This window comes from Diuraphis noxia, unplaced genomic scaffold (assembly GCF_037042655.1).
Source record: "Diuraphis noxia isolate RWA-SAM2 unplaced genomic scaffold, SU_Dnox_SAM2 contig0002, whole genome shotgun sequence".
Lineage (NCBI taxonomy): Eukaryota > Metazoa > Arthropoda > Insecta > Hemiptera > Aphididae > Diuraphis > Diuraphis noxia.
This window is the reverse complement of record NW_028301712.1, coordinates 31,154,407-31,167,056: the sequence shown is the minus strand read 5'-3', so window position 1 is coordinate 31,167,056 and position 12,650 is coordinate 31,154,407.

The window sequence follows — 12,650 nt, the reverse complement described above, 5'->3', positions numbered from 1 at the left end:
ATTGCAGATGGTTTATAACTAGGGTTCGGATTTGAAGGCAAATGCCTTTCTTTTATTAATCATAATAGAAAAATAATTTTTATACACTAATATGTTTCATTTAATTTCTTAAACGATGGATGCATTTTTTTTTGCCTTTTTGCTTTTTTTCTGCCTTTTTTGTACTTATAAATGTCTGTTTGTGTTTAATTTTCAGTTAATTTTATAATTTTATACACAGCTTACGTATTATCGCTACAAATGGGTTTTATTCTTCGCAATATTTATCAATATCGTCTTATCGAGTATCTGGCATGACCATAAAATATCTCTATCAATAAATTGAATAATGATGTTTTAGATATTTTTTATCAAAATAATATTGTAACGAAAATATCTCCCGATAGTTATAACTTATAATTATCGGGAGAGCGTTAAAAAAGCAAATCACTCTGTATATATAGGATAGGTTAGGTTTGACGATCGAACACGCGTAGGTAGCTCTATGCATAGCTAGATGTGGGTGTGTGTGTGTGAGCGTGCCGCCGTGACAACGTGGGGAGCAAAACATTGCAGCAGGCGACGGTGATTGCGCGCCTCTGGGTCGACTACCACCCTTATGGCCTCGGTTTTTTTTAATTTTTTTTTAAGCTCGTGTGTAATAATATTATTATTGTTGTCGTGTGAAATTCGCACACGCTTTCACGCGCGTCCGGTAGTGACGTCGATCGGTCGGTTTTTCGGTTTTCCACCTATGTACTGCGCAACCGCAGGGTGACATTAACCTATATAGGTGAAAAATAGCATCTGCTCCTGCAGGCAGCCACTTCTGAGGGTCCGAAAAATGTAAACTACCTATTAAAAAAAATAATATTTTACAATAGTGATATTTAATATTTACTAGTAATTGTTTTTTCTTAATTGTTTGATTACTTTATGCCTTTATGACACATGACGTTTAAAAATTATTTATAAATTAAAATCATGATAACTTTTAAGTGACATAGCTGAGTGTCTGCTTATAAATTATAATCTCCTGCCAATAATCATTATTAACTATCAAATTTGCTTAATACACTAATTGTATTGTATAGATTGTGAATATTTTAATAAGATAAAAAAATGTAATATTATACCTATCACATTTAATTTAGATTTTGAAACAGATTTCAAGAAAAATCAATATATGTATGATTTAAAATATTATAAACTATTATTATATTTTTAACTTAAAAAAAAGCTAACCTCCATTTAGAAATAACTATAGGCAATACATATTTTCTCAATTATGTTTCTTGTGTTAACACTTTACTAAATTAAAGAGACTCTGTAACAGTCAGTTAAATTTACAAATCTTACAATCTATTATAGGTACATTGTACAGCTATATTAAACTTTTAATTTAGGGTGTCCTGTGAGGATTTACCATTTGAAATATCTCACGAAATAATGGAGATATCAAAATTCTGGTTATAAGACTCACGTCTCACAGGGATAAGAATTACAATTGTTTCATTTTTAATTTATTTCAATGTTTTGGTAAAAAAGTTTAAAAATGTATTATTATTTTTATTTAATTGTAGTCGAACTAATTGTGGTTCTTATCCCTGTGAGTCTTATAAAAAAACCAGAATTTTTATATTTCCATTATTTCGTGAGATATCGCAATGGTTAAATCCTCGTATGGCTTATAGGTACGCCTGGGTATTACACGTTAAAATACATTTATTTATATTGCGTTAATTTAAGTCTTACTAAGACGAAATATAGTATTATTATTAGTATTGTTCTTTAAATTTAATTTGTCGCAGTCTCATTGGCGTAACTAGTATTGAAAAGTTTCAGAGTCTATAGAGTCCTAGAAAAGGGCGTATGTAATTTGCGCCAAAATCAACCCAAAAAAAAAAAATATATATATGTAATTTGCACCACATCTAAAAATGTATTTTGGTAATTTGCGCCAAATAAAATTAAATAAAAAGGAATTATGTAATCTGTGCCCCAGAGTACCTACTAAAATTGTAATTTGCGCCACTTATATTATAATAATATAAATAACTCCATGTATATTAAATATGTAAATTATCGTTAAGTAATAAAACATATTATAAAAATCAGTCATATTAAACTCGTAATTATAAATAAATGTATATAAAAAATCAAACTCCACGCATATCCAACAGTGTCCAACAAACCAAGCTGGACATTTTTCATTAGGGTGAAATTTCTGTAACTTAAAGTTGTGCTGTTGGGGTAAAGTTGGCAGCACAAAAGTTCGAAAAGCTCTTCCGGCGAAAATAATGTCCAACAAATTCCGGGAGTGATCCAACAATGTCCAACAAGTCACCAACAAATTTGTTGGATGTGTTTCATTAGTGTCTGTCATAGTTGTGCTGCTAACTTTATGAGGGTCGTAGTATTATTGTATATCCTATGCGATATCGCTAAATTTATCTGCTGGTAAATTCCAATTGCTATTAAAATTGAAAGTGTGGCGCAAATTACATATTCCATTTTGTTTTCTTTAGTGGCGCAAAATACCAAAATAAATTAGTATATGTGGCGCAACAAAATACATGTTATATTTTTATATTTTGGCGCAAATTACATACGTACTTAAATGTACCTATTCGTGGCGCAAATTACAAGTAATAAAAGTGGCGCAAAATACCATCACCCCTAGAAAACCTACAGCAAAATAACCTGTGGACGGCATAGATCCCCCACCTCCATCCCCTCTTTGTCACAACCACTGGAGTTAAGAAAAAATAAGTATAATATATTATAATAATTATTAAGATAGATAACTGCATCTATTTTGGATCATAATCAAACTAATGTATGTTTTAATTCTTCTCATACATGGAAAGTAAAATATTAGTAATCCATAATAATATATATAGGCACGTGCGTTCAGGTCTTCAGGACTAAGATCTGAAGCTTGACGAATTTACATCAAGACATTGTTTATTGTAATCAATTATCGGAATGTTAAGAACCACTGCATATAACTAGTGATATTATTTATATACATGTATTAGTATCAGGTACCGCGCGAGAGGGGGGGGGGTAATCAGGGCAGTGGTCCCGGTCGTCCCGGGCACCGCGATTTTAAAATTATAATTAAGGCCCCGCCAGTTCTGAAATGATATTTTATACTGTTCAGAGATTTGTTGTTTAGATGTGATCTAGTTTCCGAGCGGAGTAAAGACTAAAGAGGACATTTTTTTGTGTACCTATAGCGCTATAGCATTCAGAAGACTACACATAGACTGTTATTTATTTTGACCGGGGCCCCGAAAATCTTAACGTTGTCTCTGATTAGTATAAATATAAGTAGCTGTAGACCGTTAAAACATTGTAAATTGATATGTGTGTATAAGGAATTTGCTGAATCAACCCTTTTGAACGGATGACCAGCTCGTAGAGTCGTAGTTGAGAACGCACACACAGTCTTTGGGTAGAGCTTTATTAGTACAGATTATTTAAGAGCATTTTCTTTTAAACTTAAACATAAATTATTATTAAATAAAAGATAAATTTTAGCCAAAGTAATTTCGTCTCGTTAATTTATTTGTTGCGGAATCGCTAAGTGCCCGTTCATCATAGGAAAAACGAGTATCAACATAAGTAGCATAAGCGTGCGCACGGGGGAGGCAGGGGAGGCGGTTGCCTCCCCTGCGAGATTTTCCTCTACACCAAAATATTATATTATATCTACCAATTGGTGAAAATCGGGTGGGGGGATTGGAGTCTGGACCTCCTTAGCTAAAGTATTGCCTCCCCTGCCAAGAATACCTACGCACGCTTATGATAAGTAGGTACACGATGCAAACGTATAAATACTTTTTATAATATAAAACTACGAAATTATAAACAATAATAATAAGTCCCATTGTACAATGTACAATGTACATCCATAGCCAATATTTTATTTTAGCCTTAAATAACCCAATACCTAATAATTTATATTGTGATGTACCGATTTCTTTTGTGAAAACTATAGGAGCAATTACGATATATTTATACTTGGTAGTTGGTACATCAACAATACAAATATAATGTATAGGTAAATATATTATATACCTAATTATTAATAATTAGTTATATTTTATAGTTATATTTTTTTTCTTTGTAAAGATTTGGATCCTAATTACGAGCCCGAGGAGAGGCTAAAATTTAAAACCTTATAGGAGGGCTAAGCCTCTCTAGCCTCCCTAGTTACGTCGAAGAGCAGTCTGTTCACCAAATTTACTGAATAATGAATATAATTTGTATTGTGATTTACTTGAAATATTACCACCTAGTCTATTAATAATATAACGGCACTTAAGTAGGGTGAGTTTAGTGGGTACATTTTTTTTTCATGTTTGAACCGACGACGTCATGAGAACTGATTTTGCATTCTTCTGTGAAGTAGGTGGGTACCTATATAATGTCTTAATATTTTGTGCCTAATTTGGATTCGTTTTTTTCTTTTTATATGATTTAAAATTTGTTATTACAATTGTAGATGACTTATGCATTATATTTAATATTTATTTATAGATCGTAATTTATACAATAAGTTAAAACAAACAACTGAGTATAAGAATTTAAAACTTTGAAATTATCATTGTTGAACAATTATTGTATCTTGAGTCTTGAGTCAAGCACTTAAGTAGGTATGCACTCAATTATAATATTACAATTTAATTTTTAAAAAAATAATCGATTTGGTGGTTATATAATAATATTGTTTATCTCGTTGGTGTATAACACTTGTAAGCGTTTAAAAGTTTTTGTATAATATAAAAAGACAGTTCATCTATCAACTTCAAAATATTTTGAAACTGCCTTAACTGTTAAGATTAATGTACTTGAGATCTACAAATTTAAATTTGACATATTTTTACATCAGAATTATTATTATGATACTTTCAATCTGGTAGACTTGAAATGGTTTAACATTATTTTTCTTGTTCTGAGCTTAAAAAAAATCGCATTTATCTACAAAAAAATAATTTGTTGTTACTAAGGCCCTGGAACAACTAAACATTTTATAAAAAATTAATACCAAAAATGTATAGTTAATAGGTAAAAAAAATAAAACTGTTGTTTCAATATTCAACTTAAATTTTGGGTGAATAGGTACTATCAACATAATTTTTTTTTTTTTTTAAATAGATAAAAAACTTTTTTAACATAGAACAGGAATAATAAAATTAAACTTCTTTTTATTTCAAATGGACTAAAAATTAAGTTAATATAAGTAGAAAGTACGGTATTATTTCAAGTGTCCTTAATTTTAGATTCTGAGCGGAGCGATGAATGTATTGAGTTTAATGTATTGATGTGTGTGTGTGTTTTTTTTTTGTGTCTGTTCGATCAGAAAGTGAATCTAGTTGGTACTTTGGGGGGGGGGGGGGGGGGGTCAAAAGTAAAAAATTCTTAATACTCTTCTAAATAATTGAGAAAAACAAACTAAAAATTACGGGAAAACGGGAAATTTTACGCACTATCAGTTTTCGACAAAATCGATTTTGATTTTTGATGTAACATTAAAACAAATGACTATTGATACATGAAATTTTTACCGAATGTTTATATAAGTGTATTCTATCCACCATGCAATTTTTAAAAAAATTTGACTTAAGTTGAACTATTCATAGGTGTATGTAATTTTCGATCATTATTATTATTATTTTTTAATTAAAATCGATAAAAATTTATTTTTTAGGTAGAAAATCTTGAAAATTTAATACAACGCTCTTAACATATTGTTACAATAGCAGTTGAAAAATAAAAGAAATTCATAGCCACAATTTTTTTTTATAAGCATTCAAAGTTTGAATTTTGACAATATATTATGTAAAAATCACGAAAATTCGTAAATTATTTTATGCTAGAAATTCATTAAAAAATTTCCTTTTATATCTAAGATTTGAAAATTTTTAATAATCTATAATATATCCTAGACAGATAAACCCGTTTCCGCTCAGAATCGTTTTTCGTACGTATATACAATGATATAATATCATTGAATTCAAATTTAATTCCATCCATTACAGTAACCCACTTATAACCTTCTGTACAGCAGAGTGACATAAACGACTTACCCGCTTTTTTTTAAATATGACTGATGACCTAAAATCGAAAAAAGTGTTTTTTTTTTTTTATATTTTCATCCAAGAATGGTTAACTTATTACTATATATCGTTAATATATATTGATATCATTAAAAAAAAAAAACTGTTTCAAGTCATCTAGAGTGACGATATGTCATTGTTTATAATACAACATTGTAATAATGTTTAAAAAAAAACAACGCTCTCTAGTGAGCTTTCGAAAATACTTTAACAATGCCACTAGAGATTAAATCGCATTGACACAGATTTGGTCATATTTTAGTCAGTGGATTACAAATTAAAATATTGTTTTTCTAAAACTTACATTTTTATTGTAGAGAAAATATTATAGTTTTTTGCTTTGTAGAAGGAAAGCTAAGTTTCCATAACTTCAGATCACAGTAAATAAATAAAAAAAGATTTAAAAAATCTATGATTTTTAAAATGTAGAGTTTTAAAGTTGATTTTTAACCAGTGAAAATTAATTGTATTTATGAATTATGCTGATATTTTAACCCGTTTAATTATAAGCTGTGGCTGATTTTAATTTCATATCTCCGACTGTGGTACTTTATACATGTATAGTAAACTGTTGTGGGTTGTTTCTAAATGTTGAAAAAATAAAACACATAAACAAAATTATTACAATAATATGAATTAACATTTATTTTAAACCATGAACATAATGGTACAATATATTATTATAAAATTACGACTTGATATAATTTACTTTAAAAAAAAAATGATTAAAAAATATACAAGTAGGTACATGTTATAATATTATAATATATGCTTTTTGTTCATATATAAATTACAGCTAACATCAGATCTCTTTTTGTTCAACACAATAAAACATTAATGTTCTTACTATAAGATTAATTTTATACATAATATTTATAGCATATTATACATACACCTACGAACACTCATCGTTAGTTATATTATGAAAAATGAAAGTACCAAGGTATCTAAAAATGACAATAAAAATATAAAACTGTATATTATTCTTTTTTTTTATACATATTATACTTGATATGTAAGTACTTAAAACTCATAATTATTTTACTGAATGTAGGAATTTTTAATATTAAATTAAACCATAGGTATAATATACATTACAAGGGAAAAATTACGAATCAATTTCAATAGTTGACACATACTTATTGTCTTTGTTACGTGGGTATTAAAACCAATATAAATAATATTTCTTAATATGCTTAGAGAAGAGGAAAAAAAATGATACTCATGCTCAGTATGATATTATGATATAGATAAAATGTACTCTAAAATCATCGAAACTTAATATTAATTTAAGTATATAACAATATTTAATAATCATTACTAGATTTCTTATTGAGCTTTGATTTTTGAAATGTTTATTAATTATTTATTTATTTTATGTATCGCCAAAATTATTTTATGACTGTTAGGGGAACACTATCTATATATGCAATTCATATAGTGTAGGCATTAAGGTATATTATACCTTATTTCTCATTAATTATTCTATAGTTATGTTCATTCGTTGTAATATAATACAAATCAAACAAATAAAGTAAAATGTTTCATTAATTTCTTAACAAATATTTATAATATTTAGTGATGAGAATATAATACTACCTTTGCCCGTGTTTTTGTCATACATTTTTTGTCCTAATCTTCACATTTTGGTTTTTTCTGTAAAAAAAAACCTTATCTGCTTTATGTTATAGTGAAACATCATTGAGACACTTAATTTTGTGATTATATAAATTCTTTATGTTTTTTACTGAAAATTATTATTAGTAGTATTACCTATTAGAATAAATATGTTTTATACATTTATTGTTCATGATAAAATTTATATCATATAAACATTATAAACCTAACTATGATAAACCTATCATTTTTTTTATCTCTTTTTACTTTTAATCTAAACCAACATATTCTTGTTTACTTAATCAAATCTTACTTCAGTACTTACTTACTTTACAACAACAATTTTTAATACAATATAATATTTCATATGTTTAAATCGGTGTTAAAAACTTCTAATACCTAGTACAGTACTTACCTATATTATAACTTATAAGTACCCAATAACTAATAATAGTAGGTATATAATTCACTAAATTATAAAAAGTTCATTCATATTTATATGCATTAAAGAATAATACCTATTATAGTAAAAGTAAAGACTTGAAACAAAATTGTTTATAGTAAAGGTGAAATAAATATTACGTACCCTAGGTATGTTTGAAAAATACTCATTTTAAAAATATCTATCAAGAGTAAGTCACAAAAGATCAAAAGACATAATATATGAAGACAAAAAATTTAGTAGTTAAGATTTAAAATAACATCTATATAGTTATGATTGTATGACCATTATAGGCAGGTACATAAAAAAAAGTATTAAATTGTAATGAGTAGCTAGAAAAAATTATGAAGTTAATATTATGTAAGTGGAATCCTTAATTATTATTTTATTAAACTAAAAGATAACAATTGTATATAACGATGTAAACCGTAATTAAAACCACTAAAAGTGAAGAAGTTAAACAAAATATTTATTGAACTTTTAATGTTAAAAATGAAATAGTTTTAGGTACTTTTAATGAGTTTTATCTACGCATAATAATAAGAGTTATATAAATGCGTTATGAGAAAAAACAATTCACTGTAGGATTTGCTATTTATTAATTATCACTAAATGATAAATAGGACTGTGTGACTACTATAAATTCACAGTTGACTTCAAATCTGTTTAATTGGACTTTCGTGTGGTTTTGAGTGGTAATAATATTATAATTAATGTAGTCACTAATGCCTCTTAATTTATTATCCGTTCTGTGTGTTAATAAATACAATACATCATAATTAAAATATGGTATCGATCAAATTTCAAAATGATTGTTTATATACTTTGTAAGAATTGTTGCAAACCAATTTATTACCATATACATAAAACGTCAAAACCTCTCTTACAATGAAAATACGAATTTTGGAAAATTTCATAGGATTATCCTAGGATATCATGAATGCTATTAATTATAAAAGTTATATCCATCATTGATATGATTAATAATGATAAAATATTTTAACTATATTTAATGTCTAAGTGAGACCGCGTATTATAATTCGGTTATTTAAGGAATATGATTATTAATTGCCAATAAATGGATAAATTTATAAACATTTTATAATTTCATTAAGTCATTAAATCATTAAATCATAAAGTTAGGTATGATATGTATGATTAATGACAATATTAGAAATATATCATATCATTCTAAATTATTTTTACAACATAAAATACGAACACAATTTGTATTAAGAATTTTTAATTTATTTTAGAAATATTAGATATTAGGGTATTTAAATATTTTTGGAAGATAAAGTGGATCAATTCGACGAAAATATCATTTAAATTTCTAGATAACGTACCTAATTTTGTTTAATATAATATAATATAATGTTATATTATTATGTTTGAATTTTTAAATTCAAATATTTAATCTGTTAAACAATAAATTCAAAGTTCAATTAATAAAATGAATACCGTAAATATATCATTTTTCATACAGTTAAAATCACAACTTAGTATGAGATAATAATATATCTTGAAGTAAAACTGAATAATGTTTTTAAATGATTTATAAATATTAAATCATACTAAATCATATGTATTAAAGTATGAGACTCTCTTATTGATCTTTATAACTTATCGCACGTTATTGATATTTCGCTTTTTTAAAAAGTTAAAGGATTATAATACCTACGTGTAATCAATTTATATTTGTAGGTACATAATATTACACTACGCGCTTTGAAATAAAACTACCCGATACACTATACGAGATGCTATCACCCACTCCCGAGACGACCAAAAAACTCCTCAATTTCGTCAACTCAACAGAACTGCGTTAACTGATTTGAATATTCTAACTTAGATTAAAATGTAAATCTTTAATTATAAGTAATAAATAGAAATTAAGCAAATATGTAATCAATTAATGTAAATTTAATATGTAACGCCGGCTAATAACCATGTAGTTGATGCCATAAACAATTAATAAAAAAAAAAAATATTATACTACAATTATTAGATGATGTCTCATTTAAATGAAATAGGTTTATCATAATATCATACAAAAGTGCCTTACTTAATGTAATAATGTCTTATATTCATTCGAGATCTGAAAAAAAATTAGCGATAACAATATTATCTTGTTTGTATACGAAATACAAACACGAATACACAATAATGTTATTAAAAACCGAGATTATATCCACTGCAGGCAATCACGATACAGTTTTTCGCATGCTGTTTATCAACATATTTCAAAAGATTCGAGGTATTTGATGTAGAGTATTATTTGAATAGAAATGACACCAACCTGATTATTTGAACAAAATTAATGTTGTTTGAAACATTGAAACAGTATCACGTTTCCTTATGCGGGTGGCATGAAATTGGAATTTTTCGGCCTTACGGTTAATGACGTAGCCAATTTAATCATTTACATTTGATTGATGCCCAGAAAATGTATTTATCATCACCATCGCCGAGTCTATTAGTTACAATCCATTATGCATAACAAGTTTACACGTGATCAATAACATACTGATGTAATATTAATTCAACAGCACAATGATGAATTTCCAATCTATACGTCGGCATATAATATGTATGTACCTATTATATATTATGTATTAATGTATTGTACCTCTTCCAAATAAAATGGTCCAAAACTTAATATCGCACTTTGGTATTTGCTAGGAACCTATTGAATTCTTCAAATGATAAACAAATCGACTTATCAACAACAACAGTTAAATTTTAACTTTTCTATTTTGTGTTATCAATTTAACAGTAAATTGTATCTCCTAATATCTTCTTTATTCTTAAAAAACTCTTAAAATAATTTTATATTAAGTACATCATATTTTTATATACTTATTAGACGTCTGTGTTGGTTGTGAGAGATTAAATTCAAAACTAACGCTTCGATCACATGTATTACCGAATAAATTAGTCTAATTGTCTTTTTTTTTTAATCAAGCAAGAAAACCAAAAACCTACAGAAATTTGAAAAGTGGCAGTTATCTGTTGAACACTTAAAATTAAATATTAATTCAGTGTATTTTATTTAAGTGATAATTTTAGTTTCGATCGCTGATCGTTGAAAATATGAAGGAAACAATATCTACATTAAGAAAAAATATACATTATTTTACCTACTAGTTATCATTTAGGTACGTCAATGATTGATATTAATAATAATATTTTACTACGACTGAGTGAGAATTTCTTTATATTTTTCATATTATTGAGACATTGAATTCAGATTAAATCCGGCTATATTCAATTTTTAAGTTGGATATACAAAATATTATGAACGTTCCTATCTAGAATATACCTGTTTGACGTTTTTAGATATTATAATGGGGATATGTCAAGTATGTTGGTTGGTACGATAGATATTTTGATCAATTATGTGTTGAGCTCACATAATGATCAAGAATAATTTTTCTGAAAACGTGCTTATCATAAGTACCTAAATAATAATAATAAAACTAAGCAAAATATTGTGTAATAATATTTTAAGCTGCAGTAGTTCATGTATGCTACTATGAGATTATACTTACCTATAGAATTTCAAATAAATTATATACTCTCATATCAATTTTCAAATAACGCATTAATTATCAACGTGTTTAAACATAATTTGAAATAAAACTCAACTTTCAATTTATTACAAAAAGTTTAAAAATTATTGGTATCTTTAAAAAAATCATTTGTACCTATACTTAGTCCTAATTTTATTAAATAAAACAACATACCCGTCTTCGCTTTATTTCACGCTAATGAAGCTAAACTACTACTGATTTTCAACTAATAAATCGCAGTTCTTTAATAATATGAACACTTCTCTAAACATTTTTTTTTTTAATCTTGGGTTACTCTGTGGGGCTAATGCACGATCTACAGTATGTCGTCTGCGTATGTTATCGTTACTGCGATGTCAAAATGTGCACTCGCCATCCAATAAAATATATTAATATATAATGCTATTATTTTTACGCATTCTACGATCCTATAAACGAATAAAACACACTGCAGTAATACGATGTTCGCAGTTGAACGAAAAGTAAACATTAATTATTAGGTATTATAATTTGTAATACGCAGCTTATCAACTTTAATACATTTCCACGTTCGATTTGTCCAAATACATTAGTACATTACTATTTACTAATATATACTCCTAATCTTTCCTAAATCCATTAGACTTATAACAGTGATAACCTGGGATATTATATATTAATACTGTCATGAACTAATAAAATTCCCAAGTCGACTACCTACCCAAGTTCAAATCTTGGTCGAGAATGTGATGTTATTATTGACCGACTTTTGGAATTATAGGTGCCTACCTGTGTATAATTCTGAAAGTGATCCAAGACAAGCTCGTTATTTCAGAAAACATTTACGTTTTAGAAAATATTTCTTTTGAAAAAATTTAAGTCGTTAGAAAACAACAGAACATCACAATGTTCAAAGGGAACAAATGATATATT